This window comes from Bactrocera oleae, chromosome 6 (genome assembly GCF_042242935.1).
Source record: "Bactrocera oleae isolate idBacOlea1 chromosome 6, idBacOlea1, whole genome shotgun sequence".
In the NCBI taxonomy this organism is placed as follows: domain Eukaryota; kingdom Metazoa; phylum Arthropoda; class Insecta; order Diptera; family Tephritidae; genus Bactrocera; species Bactrocera oleae.
Window position 1 is genome coordinate 16871446 of NC_091540.1, and position 16197 is coordinate 16887642.

Below are 16197 nucleotides of genomic sequence, written 5' to 3' on the forward strand. Positions count from 1 at the left end.
GTATGGTATGTATATACAAACAGATATAAATCTGCCATGGCCAAATTGTGTGGCATGAATCATCAACCGCCATGGCGACTCCCAGTGCGGCAGGGCCAGCCAGTCAGCTAGTCTGTCATATAGACAGTTAGCCTCAGTTAGTTAGTCAAACAACTAAATAACCAACCAACCAGACAGCTACTGGTCAGAGACAAACAAGCGGCACAGCGTTTTCTGTGCGAGCGTAAATATGTGATTATATATACATTTATATACTTGTATGTATGTATGTTTATTTGCACGAAGCATATGTTTAAGTGTAGCGTGGCAGCTAATAAAATATTGGCAAGCGTGCTTGCTCACCTAAGTAGCCAAGTCATTCCATGAAGTCAAAAGTTGGTAAATTAAATTGGGCGGCACGGCGTTGGGAGCGAGATGGTGGCGGAAGCGGCAGGAGCAGCACCAGCAGCATGTGAATTAACATGTTTTTGTTGATTGTGCGCTGGTACAACAAATAATTTAAAAAATTTTTGTTTTTTTCTGTATGCAATACACGTGTTTGCGAAAGAAATATGAAAATGAGAATTGTTAAAATACATATGTACATAAGTATGAGCAACTAACAACATATTTCTGTTTGGCAAAAAATATAGATTTTCTCCAGTTGTTCAATATGTACTTATATATTTCATTGCCATTAACACTTTAAATTCGTGGTAGCTTTCGTAGATATTTTTAGATTTTATAACGCAAAAGTTTTTTAATTGTTGTATTTGTTGTTGCTCCCGTTTTTCTCTTCTTGTTTCTTTTTGTTGTAAGTGAATCTGTTCATAAAAGAAACAAAAAACAAAAGGTGTTTAATCAGCACACCCTGTTTTGTCTATAGCGCACAATTAGTGCATATGCTGTCAAAGTGTTAATTACGGTATAACAAAAAAGTAAACCTAGTAAAGTGTCAAGCACTTTTAGCAAATAAATTTGCATAAGCAAAAAGTCGCGAATGTGTAAGTGTTTCTTTATTATTACCACTTATGACAAGCTTTCTAGTAATGACGACACTGCTGACACAGGCAAATGACGTTTCAATGACAAATGACGTTAGTAAAACCAAAATATATGTATATACTATATATGTACATATGTATATGTGTATGCAAATTATAACATTGAAGAGACACGTGTTGCTCTAACATTTCGCAGAATGACTTTTGGACGTGTGATTTTTAAAGTGATTTCAGTTTTTGAAAGGGTGTATATACCATATGGAGCATTCTGAACCACTTTTCCTAAGAGAATATGGGTCTAAAGCCGGTTTCGAGCCAGCGAATTTTAGAGAAAGTTTAATTCTTCGGGGTTATAAAAATTTATTTGTCAGTTTTTAAGATATCTGAATGGAATTAAATACATATGTACGTGCATTTTGAGATTCTATTGATCAGAGATAACTATATCACATATCTCCATACAACCGATTCTTCAGTTATTTTATTTTCCGGTTGCCTGCCTTTAATTAAAAATCTGAGAGCACGTAATTTTGCAGAACTGTTTTCTAATACATGCTTAACAATTACAGTGAAAATGAATAAAATCGGACAACTATGTATAACATATGGTATATGGTCCATACATATGTATTATGTAGTGTGCGATTTTCACCAAAAATAGCACTTGCTTAATTTTTAAAAATTGCTTTTGTTATTAAAAACGTCTATTTGACGTTATACGTCATTGGCTTTTGTGAGGAATCGGTTATCCCGAATCGGGACTGCCCAAGAAACGGGATCGACCTGAAAAATGTATGCAGACATAATTATCAAAATAAAAATATATTAATAATTAAATAAATTCCATAAAAGATTTATCAGAACAATCTCCATTTGCTTTCTTCGAATAATCACTTTTTCTATAAGAAACTTTACACTTAATTGGTTTCGTAAGGTGTGGCGTTTTACGACTTTTTTGAAAGAAGTAAATGAAATTTAATTTCAAAATATCAATCCCGAAATTTCGGGACTGCACAAAAATTAGTGCATTAAAGACTATGCACGCACAGTTATCAAACAAGTTGTAAATAATTACATAAATGTCATAAATCGAATATTTATCAGAACAATATTGCTTTCTTAAGTATTATATTTCTTTTTGAAAAGGAACCAGACATTCTACTTTACACTCCATTCGTTTCATAAGGAATGCCATTTCACAACTTTTTTTGAAATTATTAGACCATATTTTATTTTAAAGTATGTATCAATCTCGAAATATTGGTGCTACACAAAATAATGGAATCGTTCTAAAATCAATGCAAATCAAGTAAAACATTTTTGCTTTTTTTGCGACAAAAATTAGAAAAATATAGTATTCAATGTTTACATTTTTGTAATACATAACACAAACAAACAATAATTTAGTTTAGTTTGTGTAGCGCACAATAATTTCTCTAATTTGATACCAGTGTCACTGCAACTGCGTCTTACAGAGCTGTCAAATCACACACGAAAAACAATGAGTAAGCCATAAAATTATTCATATTTCATAACATGCATTTATATATCTTTTTTTTACACATAAGTATAAAAAAAACTGTATGGCTTTAGCCAAGTTCGCTAGTGATGGGCAAATGGCATAATTAGCACGTGCAAATGAATGCATTTTCGATAAAGTAATTAATATAATTACATACGTATGTACATATGGTATAAATATGTATGCGATTAGGCTTATCGCAGTGTACTGTTGACACGTGTTCAATATATGGATGTACCATATGTACACACATACATAATTTAAAACGCAATTAGAACAGGTGTGCTGCGCGGAGTGTTTTTGTTGCTGGAATTGAATTTTTTGATCTGATAATAAGAAAAAAATAGAAAACTGTAAGGCGGCGAGCTTCCCGGTACAATTAAGAACTCATACTTGGAGCAATGTCTAGAACCTATTTTTCAGAGTACCAAGCGAAAAAAATCGTTTTTTTCTTACCCCCTTACATACATATATTTATATGCAATATATTATATCGACATATTACTTGAAAGTATATGGCTGCATTGACTAATAAGTGAAAATAACAATAGTTGAAAGCTATAAAAAAACAGGGTCGTATGACGAATCATTTAAATAATCATAATTAAATAAATTTGTCATAGTTGGCACAAAGTTCGTGAGCTCGTGTTATTTATCGAGCGTAAATGATGTAAAATTTGCACAAAACAATATAACATTATATATGCGTGTCTTTTATTTATTATTTATTATTGATTTATTACACGTGGCGTCAATATAGTGTAGTATTTATATAGTCATGTTTTAAATGTGTGGTAGTAGGTAATGACTGTAGAGGTTAGTAATTTCATACAATCAGGCTGCATTGGCAATTTCATGCAAATGTTACTGATTAAAAATAAATATTTCAAGCATGAAGGCTCAAGAAACCTTCACAGTAAATATTTTGAAGAAGGGAAATCCGAAAATTCTGCAAAATATTATTCAATATTTTCTCTTGAATAGATATATGAAAAATTATGACTTTTCGAACGTAAAAGCTCTGTGAAAGCTTCACAGTACATATTTTTAAATAAGTTTTTGCGGCAAAAATAGAAAATTTCAGAAATATATTATTCAAATGCTTTACCAAAAATATATCGTGATCAAAAACTTCTGCAAAATATTATTCAAATGTTTCTCTTGAATAGATTTATAAAAGATGATGAATGTCGTAGCATGAAAGCTCAATGGAAGCTGCGTAGAAAGTATTTCGAGATAAGCTTTTGAACAAGAAAAAATATTTTTTTGTGCATTTTTATTAATTTTGCTAAAATAATTCGAAATGTTAGGGTAGAAATAACAGATAATGCCGAGTTTAAAAGACATGACATTTTAGAAGAATTGTGGAAAAATGTATCGAAATAAAACGATCTTTTTTAAATTTGATTAAAAATTATCAGATCCTTCTTAACATTTTATAGGGTTATGTATTAGTAAAAATATATCAAAAAGTAAGTTATTTAAATTCGAAATAAGAAAAGATTTATAATGGTTCTCAGATATTTTAAATGATTCTGACAAGATAGGTTGAAGGTAAATCTCATTTGATATAAATTGAAGTAAATTTTACACCTAAAAAGTTAAGTGCTTTCAATATTGCTAATCATAAAAGGTTTAAAACGTAAAGCAAGAGTATGTCAGAGGCGAAATAATGTATATGTAGATTTACAAAAAATTAGGAACTAAAAGTAGGAAAAAAAAAAAAAAATAATAAAACAAGTAAGGAAGGGCTAAGTTCGGATGTAACCGAACATTTTATACTCTCGCAAAGTCAAATGGTATACTCGTTTGAGATTTCTTTGTGGATTGACTCATATTTTCGGTAGAAGGTCAACTATAGGCACTGGGGTCCACATATTTAGTACTTAGGGGTTTGAGCAGTTTTGGTTCGATTTAGACAATTTTTGGCCGCAAGGTGGCATACTTTAAATGCATTATTCACGCAAAGTTTTACCCCGATATAATCATTGTTACCTGATTTGCATAGTGGAAAGTGAAAGAATCAGATGGAATTGAAAATGGTGTTACATGGGAAGTAAGCGTGGTTGTAGTCCGATTTCGCCCATTTACGCACTATGACATAGAAACAGAAAAGAACGTTATGCACCGAATTTGGTTGAAATCGGTTGAGCAGATCTCAAGATATGGGTTTTCACCTAAAAGTGGGCTGTACCACGCCCACTGACTAATTTTGAACGCGGTTCCTATAAAGCCAATTTATACCATCTCAGAGATAAAATTTAATGTCTCTGGCGTGTTTAGTGCTTGATTTATCGCGCTTTTAGTAGTTTTTAACAGTACCGTTACATGGGGAGTGGGCGGAGTTGCCACCCGATTTCAACTATTTTCACACCGTCAATAGAAGTGCTAAAAACATTTGCTTCTAGTGAATTTTGTTATTATAGCATTAGCGGTTTAGGAGATATGCACATTAAACCTATTAGAGGCGGGACCACGCCCACTTATTAAAAATAGTTTTAACTGCAGATGCCCCTCCCTAATGTGATCCTGTGTACCAAATAACAGTCTTGTATCTCATTGCGGAGCTTAGTTATGGCAAGTTATTTGTTTTTGATTAATGGCGTTTTGTGGGCGTGGCAGTGGTCCGATTACGCCCATCTGCAATACCAACCGTCTCACGGTACCAAGAAACATGTCTACCAAGTTTCATAAAGATATCTTAATTTTTACTCAAGTTAGAGCTTGCACGGACGGACGGACGGACGGACAGACAGTCACCCGGATTTCAACTCGTCTCTTCATCCTGATCATTTATATATATATAACCCTATATCTAACTCGATTAGTTTTAGGTGATACAAACAACCGTTAGGTGAACAAAACTATTATACTCTGTAGCAACAGGTTGCGAGAGTATAAAAAACAAACAGCGAAATTATATATAAAAATAAAACTAACAACTCGCTCGCATTGAACACGCACAATTAAAAATTAACACATCAGAAATGAAAAAAAAAAACAATGGGTAAACCACAACTTTAACATGCCATAATACCCATTTAACAACAATGAATATACATATATATATGAGTTTACATACTTATTTATATAATTGAAAGCTGCCAAACAAACGGCGTTGAAAAGCAGCCAGAAGTGAGCGTACGCGCAAAGCGTTTTAAATGCAAGCATTAACCGTTTAAGGGTGCCGACAGCATGTGCACACATACATATATACATATATAATATTTAATATGTTTGTACATTAGGGTGAAAAAAAAGTATTTTTTTTTCGCTTCATACTCTAAAAAAGTATGAGCTCTTAATTAAAACGGGAAGGTCTTCCGCCTAGCGGTTACTTGGAATTACTTAAAAACATAATATTCAAAAGAAAAAAACAGATTTGCCTTAAAATAGTCAAACTGTTAGCTTTAATCCACAAAACGAAATAATTTCAAAAAGCTGGAAGCGAGATATGAATTTTTCTATCTGATAATAAGGAAGAAAATGTAAAACCGTTAGCCAAAATACCTTCCCGTTACAATTTAAAGCTCAAACTTAGAGAGATTTTCTATGAGGTGTCTATCAATAAAATTTTTAGAGTACGAACCCTCATGTACATGTATACTTACATATATATGGTATAACAAATTTTTATTGTCACACTGTTACTGGGCAGAGATTTTCTACTGAGCGGCTAGGCAGGCGTCTGTTGCTTTGCTTTTAACTATTATACATATTTACCTAGGCGGTAGCTAGGAGTTACGCTGGTGTTGATTTGCACATTTATTAAAATTATTAAATGTATTGTATTTCGTTGAGACTTAATTTTTTTCGATTTTATTCCAAGGGAGTCAACGGTTAAATGTCTATAAGTTTATAATAATAATAAACTTTTTCATAAAGGAAAGCTAACCAGGAAAGTTGTAGATACAAGTTAGGTTAGGATTGAGATAGACTACATTGGGTTTGACGATCAAACATTAGAGGGTAGGTAACACGAATACAAGAATAAATTAATGCTGTTAAGGTCAAGTAGCTCAAGTAGTTTACGAAATACTAATGCATCAGGGCCAAATACGGGATTATAAACAAAAAAAAAAAAAAAAAAAACAATTATTCCAAATGCCAAATTTTAAATACCAAATACCGATACTGGATTGAAAAAAATGTAATCCTAACAACACTTAGGATTTGGTTCTAAAGTTATACCTGTCAACAATATATAAATATAGCGTGCAGCGTTATTGCTAATGCAGTTACTGATGGTCTTTAAACGGTTGAAAATCCCGGGCCCACGCGTCTGATTTGTTTGTGCTTATCTCGCGCGCTTACGATTTGGTAACAAACAGCGTAACGATGCCTTGTCGCTTTACAAATAATTTGTGGTAGGTGTTTGTATTTGTAATTGTGTGTGCGCGTGTATTTGTTATTAAAGAAGAGCGCGTTCATTGGCGCATTAGTTCACGCCATGCGTTGGCTCGTGCTCATGGTTCGTGTCTATGCTATTATGCGTATTTGAAAATTTTGACATCTACTGCCGTTCTTGCTTTTGTTGTAAGTGTTTACTAACAGTCGCGTTCGCCTGCTTGTCTACAATTTTTCGCTTACTAAGCACTAATATTAATTTGTTGTTTCTTCTAAATACTTGTTTTCTCAATCTTTTTTCAATTTAGTTGACTTTATTTTAGTTATTATTATGTTAGTTCTTTATTGCTTCAACTGTTGCTTTTTATTTACTTTTTTATTATTGCCTTCCTGAACTGTGCTTTGATTGTCTGGTATGTACAGTTGTCAGCGAAAGAGCAAAATATAATACAAATTTTTATACTTTACAATTAACTACATACATATACAAGTATATATATATACATATGTTTACACAAGACTTCGAGCGCAAACTACAAAGACTGTGCGAAACAATCGCCCGTGTTCATTAACCCAAAAGCACCAGGTGTCATATAAATATCTACAAAAACAACTTATTGTTGCAAAATTCTTTTCATAAAAAAGTGCGTTAAAATCAAGAAAAACAAAAAGAAAACATTTATTTAACTGTAAACAATATATATTTACTCAAGTGTAGAGGATTAATTTAAATAATATGAAAAAAATAGATGAAGAAATGTCTACTAAAGTAGTGATATTTTGAAGGTAGATTTTCAAGAGGAATGAATCTACTTACTTAAGTATACTTGGTGCAAGGAAGCTATACAAGTATAACTGCTAGTTCACTAATAAAACAAGAAAGGTGGGTCTAAGTTTTTTTTTATCTAGATAAGGGCTGACAACAACTACCAGAGTTATTTGGTAAATGTTTTAATTTTTTTTATTAGATTGTTGAAGACCGGACTAGGCTAGGATTAGGTATTTCAAATTATTCAATTGAAGGAAATTTAGAGAAAAATAAAGAACTTTCGAAATTCTCAATAATACTGATAAAATACGTCGTATATGTATAATACTGAAGATTACCACTTGTATATGGGACTAGGAATACGAATATATGAACTCGAGATCAAACCGGGGAAAAGAAGTAAATATTGCATTTATTGGAAATGCAAAAGCTCTAAGAGTCTTCGTTTTAGTAGATTTCTACATACTCCAAAGAAAGTACCGCTATTTTGATAGCTGCTCTGATGAGCTCTCTGATCGCAAATGCAGATGCCTCGCCTATCCGTCAGCCATGAAGACGCTCGGCACATTTTGTTGTTTCGACGCTTCAAAAAGAAAAAGTCATGCATAAACTTTTGCACATAAATATTTATATACCGACGTCTTAAAACAGTAGGAGAATGTTACATAATAAACAACCATTTTTATTGTTACATTTCTTTTTATTGCCACACTTTGCCATCGATCATTTGGTAGGATGTAAAAATAGAGAAAAAATATGGATAAACAACCACATTTCACTTAATTTATTTTGCTTGTTGCTGTTGCAAAACAATGCTTTCAACTCACATTATATTCACCGATGGGCATTGGACCCATTGAATTCGTCGTAAAAGGGAATGTTGTCACTTACAAACACATACGCAGACTCACCAGCGTATACTTGTGTATGAATACAAGTGTAATGTCGTGAAAATTGACAGTGAATGTCGCATGCGGTAGCAAAAATAAGAAATAGCCATTAAAGTATTGAGTACTTGCAAGAATGTCAACGCTGACATTTATGGCATTGCCACACTTGTCAATGGCAGGCGAATGATATAGTAAGTGAAGGGAATCGAAAGGAGAAAAAAATAAAAATAAAAAAATTAAATGACAAAAAAAATATGAAAAAGAAATAAAAAATTCAATAAATTTAAAAATTAAAAATATTACCAAAATAAAAAAAAAGTAAAAATAAATAAATAAATAGAGACGTACAATTTATTATAAATTAAATAAACATAAAAAACGTTAAAAATTAAAGTAAATGAAAACTATACAGAAATATGGAAAAAATTGAGATATAATATTAGTGAAAAACAAGAGAAAAGTGAATTATAAAAGATAAATAATAACTAAATAAAAATAATTAATAATACATTAGAAATAAAAAATCTAATTTGATTTGTTTTAAATACAAAAAATTTCATATTGATTTTAGAAAAATAATTGAAAAAACAGAAAATATGGAAAAATGTATATAAAAAACAAGTAAGGAAGGGCTAAGTTCGGATGTAACCGAACATTTTATACTCTCGCAAGGTCAAATGGTATACTCGTTTGAGATTTCTTTGTGGATTGACTGATATTTTCGGTAGAAGGTCAACTATAGGCACTGGGGTCCACATATTTAGTACTTAGGGGTTTGAACAGTTTTGGTTCGATTTAGACAATTTTTGGCCGCAAGGTGTCATACTTTAATTGCATTATTCACGCAAAGTTTTACCCCGATATAATAATTTTTACCTGATTTGCATAGTGGAATGTGAAAGAATCAGATGGAATTGAAAATGGTGTTACATGGGAAGTAAGCGTGGTTGTAGTCCGATTTCGCTATGACATAGAAACATGAAAAGAACGTTATGCACCGAATTTGGTTGAAATCGGTTGAGCAGATCTCAAGATATGGGTTTTCACCTAAAAGTGGGCTGTGCCACGCCCACTGTCTAATTTTGAACGCGGTTCCTATAAAGTCATCTTATACCATCTCAGAGATAAAATTTAATGTCTCTGGCGTGTTTGTGCTTGATTTATCGCGCTTTTAGTAGTTTTTAACAGTACCGTTATATGGGGAGTGGGCGGAGTTGCCACCCGATTTCAACTATTTTCACACCGTCAATAGAAGTGCTAAAAACATTTGCTTCCAGTGAATTTTGTTATTATAGCATTAGCGGTTTAGGAGATATGCACATTAAACCTATTAGAGGCGGGACCACGCCCACTTTAAAAAAAAAAATTTTAACTGCAGATGCCCCTCCTTAATGTGATCCTGTGTACCAAATAACAGTCTTGTATCTCATTGCGGAGCTTAGTTATGGCAAGTTATTTGTTTTTGATTAATGGCGTTTTGTGGGCGTGGCAGTGGTCCGATTACGCCCATCTGCAATACCAACCGTCTCACGGTACCATGAAACATGTCTACCAAGTTTCATAAAGATATCTCAATTTTTACTCAAGTTAGAGCTTGCACGGACGGACGGACAGACGGACGGACGGACAGACAGTCACCCGGATTTCAACTCGTCTCTTCATCCTGATCATTTATATATATATAACCCTATATCTAACTCGATTAATTTTAGGTGATACAAACAACCGTTAGGTGAACAAAACTATTATACTCTGTAGCAACAGGTTGCGAGAGTATAATAAAAAAGAAAAGTACAATATAATACAAAATAATAAAAAATAAATAAAAAAGGAGAAAAAATTATAGAAGGAAAAGCAATACTAAAAAAATGTAATAAAAAACATATATAAATAAATACATACATATATTAAAAATTAAAAAAAATTAAAGAAAAACTAATTTGGAAATTTTTTAGGATCGTTATAAAATTTTTGTTTTACATTTTTTTACAGCAGCTTTAAAAATTGTTTTATTAATGTATAAATTGTTTTATATTTAATAAGTATATTTATACATATCTACATTAAGAATATACAGCAAAATTTTTGAAGAAAAAATTAAATATTTTTCGAGTTATTCGCGCTAAAAAAAGGTGTTCTACTCCTGCAGTATTTTTGGGATTCTTCGTGGATAAGACCTAAAACAAGAAAACTTCTCCCTAGAAGATATTGTCCGTACAATGTCCTACGGTCGAGAAAACTCAAAAATTGACAAAACGGTTGCGAAAGGTTAAATTTTACCCAAATCTTGGACGCTTTTCTTCTGCCAAAATACGATTTCGATGGTGAACTATATACAGAACATGTCTCCGAGTAATCACGCCAGCAAATTCGACAAATGCTGTTTCGAGAAAAACGCGTTTCAAGATAAATTAATTAAGCTAATTGAACTGAGCGGTTACATTTTAAAACTGTAACTCAAAAACTATTTGAGGTATTAATTTAAAATAATAGTATGTTCTTTTTAAAGGTATAAACTATCGATATATTAAAAAATCGATTTTTTGTTTTTAATTTCACACTTGTTGTGCCCCTTACCTGTTTACTATTATTCCATTTTTTTACATTTTTCTCATTTTCTTTTAACCACAATTTGTGGCATTTTGTGAAATACTTAACGCTTACAAAACACAGTTGCCAATTGTCAATGGTAATTTGCAAATTATATTTGTGCGCGCTTGTAATTTTTATTTATATACAATTGTCGCATGAATCGTTGAGTCGACGACTTGCTTCTTGCTTTCTTTGAAATGCCTGAATTGCAAAAGCGTGGAATTGTTAACCCTTTTTGACGGCAGTTAAATGGCTCTTGCCATAAACATATTTAAATGCATACATACTTTCAACACATATACACATACATAAGCATATATTCGCATGTATATATACTCATTCATATAAATATTCATGTGTGTGAGTGCATGCGCTTTCGAGCTCGTAACGATCATTGTTGTCATAACTGCCGGTAAAAAAAAAATCAAAATACACCTCTGTGGTGAACATAAAAAAACTGTGAAGCTAAGCAAAATTATGTGTGCATAAACGCCATATTATTTTGGCATTAAATTTTAGTTGTTTTTTATTTATTTTATTTTAATTTTACTACTATAAGACATATATAACATATGAGAATTTTATTCGCGAAGAAATGTTAAAAATGAGGAAAAGTAACACGGAAAACCTAAATAGCTCAAGTAGCAATTAAACTGCTGAATATTTTCCCATAGTAAAATCTATTTTATTAATGAGGCGATAAACATTTGTGATTTATATTGCATTATGAAATTGTTTCAACTTAGGAAATTATACTCAGCACTTTGTACGAATCATTACCTTGCAGGAAAGTAATGGAAAGAGCGCTTTCGAAAGGTTAGTGAGTGTTTTTAATGATCAATAGCGCATTTCACGCATGTGTAAAGCAGCTAAAAAATTTATACGAGAAACTTTTTCAAATTAGCATTAAAAACTCGGAAGTACTTGACTGAAATAGGGTATAAGAATATGACTTAGGCTCTTTCAGTATCCTTGGATACTTAGTCAGTTAAACAGGGTACTGAATCATTGAACTAGGCTGGTGCCACTATCAACCCACCAAACTCACAAGTTCAGGTGAAGAAACTCTCAAAATGTTTAGTTATCTCGGTTTATGTGCGGTTACTTCGACTTGTGTGTCAGGTAAAGTTATACGCAAATTTGACGGAACCGTAATACAAGGTTTTATGTGTTAGCTCATGTTGCAAAAAACTGCAACCTTGAACAAAACTATGAAAGCTTAATGAAAGCTTGCGCGCTCATATTTATTACCATAAAGAAGTTCTCATTGGGTAAGAGTTAATCTGATAGCATGTACAATTAATTGTTAAACATTTTTAATTTTTAGAAGAAAGAAAATTAAGCACAAATAATCAAGTATGAAAATTATAAGTGAAAGTTTATAGCGATTTCGGCCAGTGTCGTTCACAAAATTGTGTCACTGCATTGGAAATATAGTACACAAGTATTCTGTTGATGGCGTTCAAAATCCACGAAGTTTTCCATAAATGTTACCAAAAATAAATGTAAGCGTGAAATACATTTGTTTCCCTTGATCATTTGCTGATCGCTTGAATTTCTTATACATCTTTTGACTTATTTATACACATGTATGTATGTCTGTCTGTATGTATCTATATTTGAATATAGATAGATTACGTGGACACTTTTGCTATAGTTGACACCACCGAAAACACCGATTTGCAAATTCACCAAAGTTAATTTAGGTGCGTTACCTAAGGCAATATAAAACACGGCAAACTAACTAAATAGACGACGAGGTAACAAGAGCTTTCATTCATTGAGCTTATGCGACAATGAGTTCACTTTCAGCTACAATGACAGCATAACGCTACACATACAAATGTACACTTTTTGTATGTACATATGTGTGTTTACGTAAGCACGATCACACAGTTATTTTTCATTGTACTTTTCGCAAAAATAGCGCGGAAAATTTTCTTAGAATTGCAAAGAATAAAAAATAAAGAGAAATTAAATAAATAATAATTCAGCGACAAATGTTTCTAGCAAATGTTTACCATGAAGAAATGGCACAAGAAGCAAAAGAACCTTCGCGGTGGTAACAGAAAAAAAATAAAAATAAAATAATAAATAAAAATGTAAGCAACAAAGAAGCAAAAAAAATGGAATTAATGCAGAAATTAAAAAAAGTTTGGAGAAAATCAGTTTATTTAAATATTTTTTAAAATAAATTTTCTGCCATATTTTTATACTCTCGCAACTTGTTGCTACAGAGTATAATAGTTTTGTTCACCTAACGGTTGTTTGTATCACCTAAAACTAATCGAGTTAGATACAGGGTTATATATATATAAATGATCAGGATGAAGAGACGAGTTGGATTCCGGGTGACTGTCTGTCCATCCGTCCGTCTGTCCGTCCGTGCAAGCTCTTGAGTGAAAATTGAGATATCTTTATGAAACTTGGTATACATGTTTCTTGGTACCGTGAGACGGTTGGTATTGCAGATGGGCGTAATCGGACCACTGCCACGTCCACAAAACGCCATTAATCAAAAACAAATAAATTGCCATAACTAAGCTCCGCAATAAGATACAAGACTGTTATTTGGTACACAAGATCACATTAGGGAGGGGCATCTGCAGTTTACATTTTTTTAAAGTGGGCGTGGTCCCGCCTCTAATAGGTTTAATGTGCATATCTCCTAAACCGCTAATGCTATAATAACAAAATTCACTGGAAGCAAATTTTTTTAGACCTCTACCCACAGTGTGAAAATAGTTGAAATCGGGTGGTAACTTCGCCCACTCCCCATATAACGGTACTGTTAAAAACTACTAAAAGCGCGATAAATCAAGCACTAAACACGCCAGAGACATTAAATTTTATCTCTGGGATGGTATGAGATGACTTTTTAGGAACCGCGTTCAAAATTAGACAGTAGGCGTGGCTCAGCCCACTTTCAGGTGAAAACCCATATCTTTAGATCTGCTTAACCGATTTCAACCAAATTCGGTACGTAACATTCTTCTCATATTTCTATGTTATAGTGCGAAAATCGGACTTCAACCACGCCTACTTCCCATATAACACCATTTTAAATTCCATCTGATTCTTTCACTTTCCACTATGCATATCAAGCAACAATGATTATATCGGGGTAAAACTTTGCGTGAATAATACGTTTAAAGTATGCCACCTTGTGACCAAAAATTGTCTAAATCGAACCAAAACTGTTCAAGCCCCTAAGTACTAAATATGTGGACCCCAGTGCCTATAGTTGACCTTCTACCGAAAATATCAGCCAATCCACAAAGAAATCTCAAACGAGTATACCATTTGACTTTGCGAGAGTATAAAATGTTCGGTTACATCCGAACTTAGCCCTTCCTTACTTGTTTTTTTTGTTAGAAAAGTAAAAAAAAATATATTAAATTAAAAATATAAGCAAACACCAAGAAAAACATTAGGTAATTGGAAACAAAATATAAGAAAATCTATATTTCATAAACATTTTCTTCTTGAAAATCATATTTTTTTTTTGAAAATAGTTTTCTTTAAAGTTTAATATTTTATTTTTAATTTTTAATTTTTCTTCAAAATCCAATAATTTATTTAATTAATATTATTTTATTTTTTACTTTTCTTCAATAGAAAATTCGTAGAAATACATAATACTAATTCAAAATATCCAGATAATAAATTAGTAAGAAAACAATGCAGTTTTTTTAAATTTATCATCAAGAATTTAATTAAAATATAATTTATTATGAGAATGAATATGTAGTTTATTGTTACAGAATATATACTTTTGAGCGCGAAAGTGTTGAAAAACTGGTATTTTAAACAAAGCACTAAAAAATTCTTATACTGTGAACGGGATATATTCTTCAAATTTTTTGTGGTTGTTTTTTTTTTGTTTATTAAATATATTTGGTTTTTAACAAATTTTAGTTCATAAGTACAACAAATTAAATTTAATTTGCAGAAATAAATTAATCTAATATACTAATTTAAGTAAAACACAAATTAATTAAATTAAAATTTCAGTTATTCAATGTAAAGCTTTGGAAAATAAATAATCGTATTACTCGCTTTTTGCACGAAATAAAAAAAAAATGTTTAAATTATAATTTTTTTTTGTATTTAGAAAAGCTGGAAATTTTAAAATCCGAAAAATTTATACATGTTACACTATAGCTATTCAGATATTTAATTCTGGTGGTAACCCTACATACACCTGCTCGCATATGGTCTCAAATATATTTAAAAAATATATTTGGTAAAAGTAATTAATAAAGTTTGAGCTGTAAGTGCTTTGTTAAATAATCCTTTCATTTCCTAATATAATTTTTAAAACTAAATTAGTTTTTCGTAAAAAAGTCAAACTTTGTAATATAACTCTATTTGGCTACTTAGTAGTTCATATTATTTGCTACACATTATAATTTATCTATGTATTGTATATTTGCTTATTGGCCGGAAATGCACATTTGCATACACATTAATATTTTTGTTGTGTTTTTTGTTAGTGGAATTAGTTTCAACATCTGAGAAAATGATTCTCCCATGGCATTGACAAAACGACCTGCTTTAGTTAGACGGAAATTATGTACATACATATATGTTACATATTAAATGGGTCAATAGTGATTTATTCTCTAAAAAAAATATAATAATCCATGAAAGTGAATTCATCAATAATTATTTCCGCATTAAGCAAGTCTTCCCACCTAAGTAAAATCAATAACCGAGGGAAACAGTACATTTGGGAAAATATAGCGAGATAACAAAGCGATCACACTCGGATGTCGAGCTTGACCTGGAAAGATACCTTATTTGTTTATAAGAATATTGGGTTTTGACGATACTATTAATACTACTACTACTATTTTGTTTCTAGGCTTGATAACTTACGAATCAAAGTACAAAAAATTATGGGTCGGACAGTCGCAGAATGTGCTATTAGTCATTTAGCTTTCCATATATTTTGAAAATATTTCACAAAGTTCTACCAAATCCAAAGCCGATCATTTACTGTGGTCGTGTACTATACACTATAGTGAAAGCTTAGTAAAAAAAAACTTATTTGATGAAAGCATCTGGATAGCTCTCGTTGTTTTCACGCGC

General features: G+C 31.7%; 1 protein-coding gene and 1 long non-coding RNA gene across 2 annotated transcripts in view; one reads left to right on the forward strand and one right to left on the reverse strand.

The window, feature by feature from the left end:
* Positions 1 to 16197, reverse strand: part of Tgi (Tondu-domain-containing Growth Inhibitor) — a 48180-nt gene that overhangs the window by 26046 nt on the left and 5937 nt on the right. The gene's annotated exons all lie outside the window — the stretch shown is intronic.
* Positions 6218 to 16197, forward strand: part of LOC118680531 (uncharacterized) — a 90257-nt gene continuing 80277 nt past the window's right edge. Inside the window, exon 1 of the long non-coding RNA XR_004976107.2 lies at positions 6218 to 6872. This is a non-coding gene — a long non-coding RNA (uncharacterized lncRNA). The remainder of the gene's footprint in view (positions 6873 to 16197) is intronic.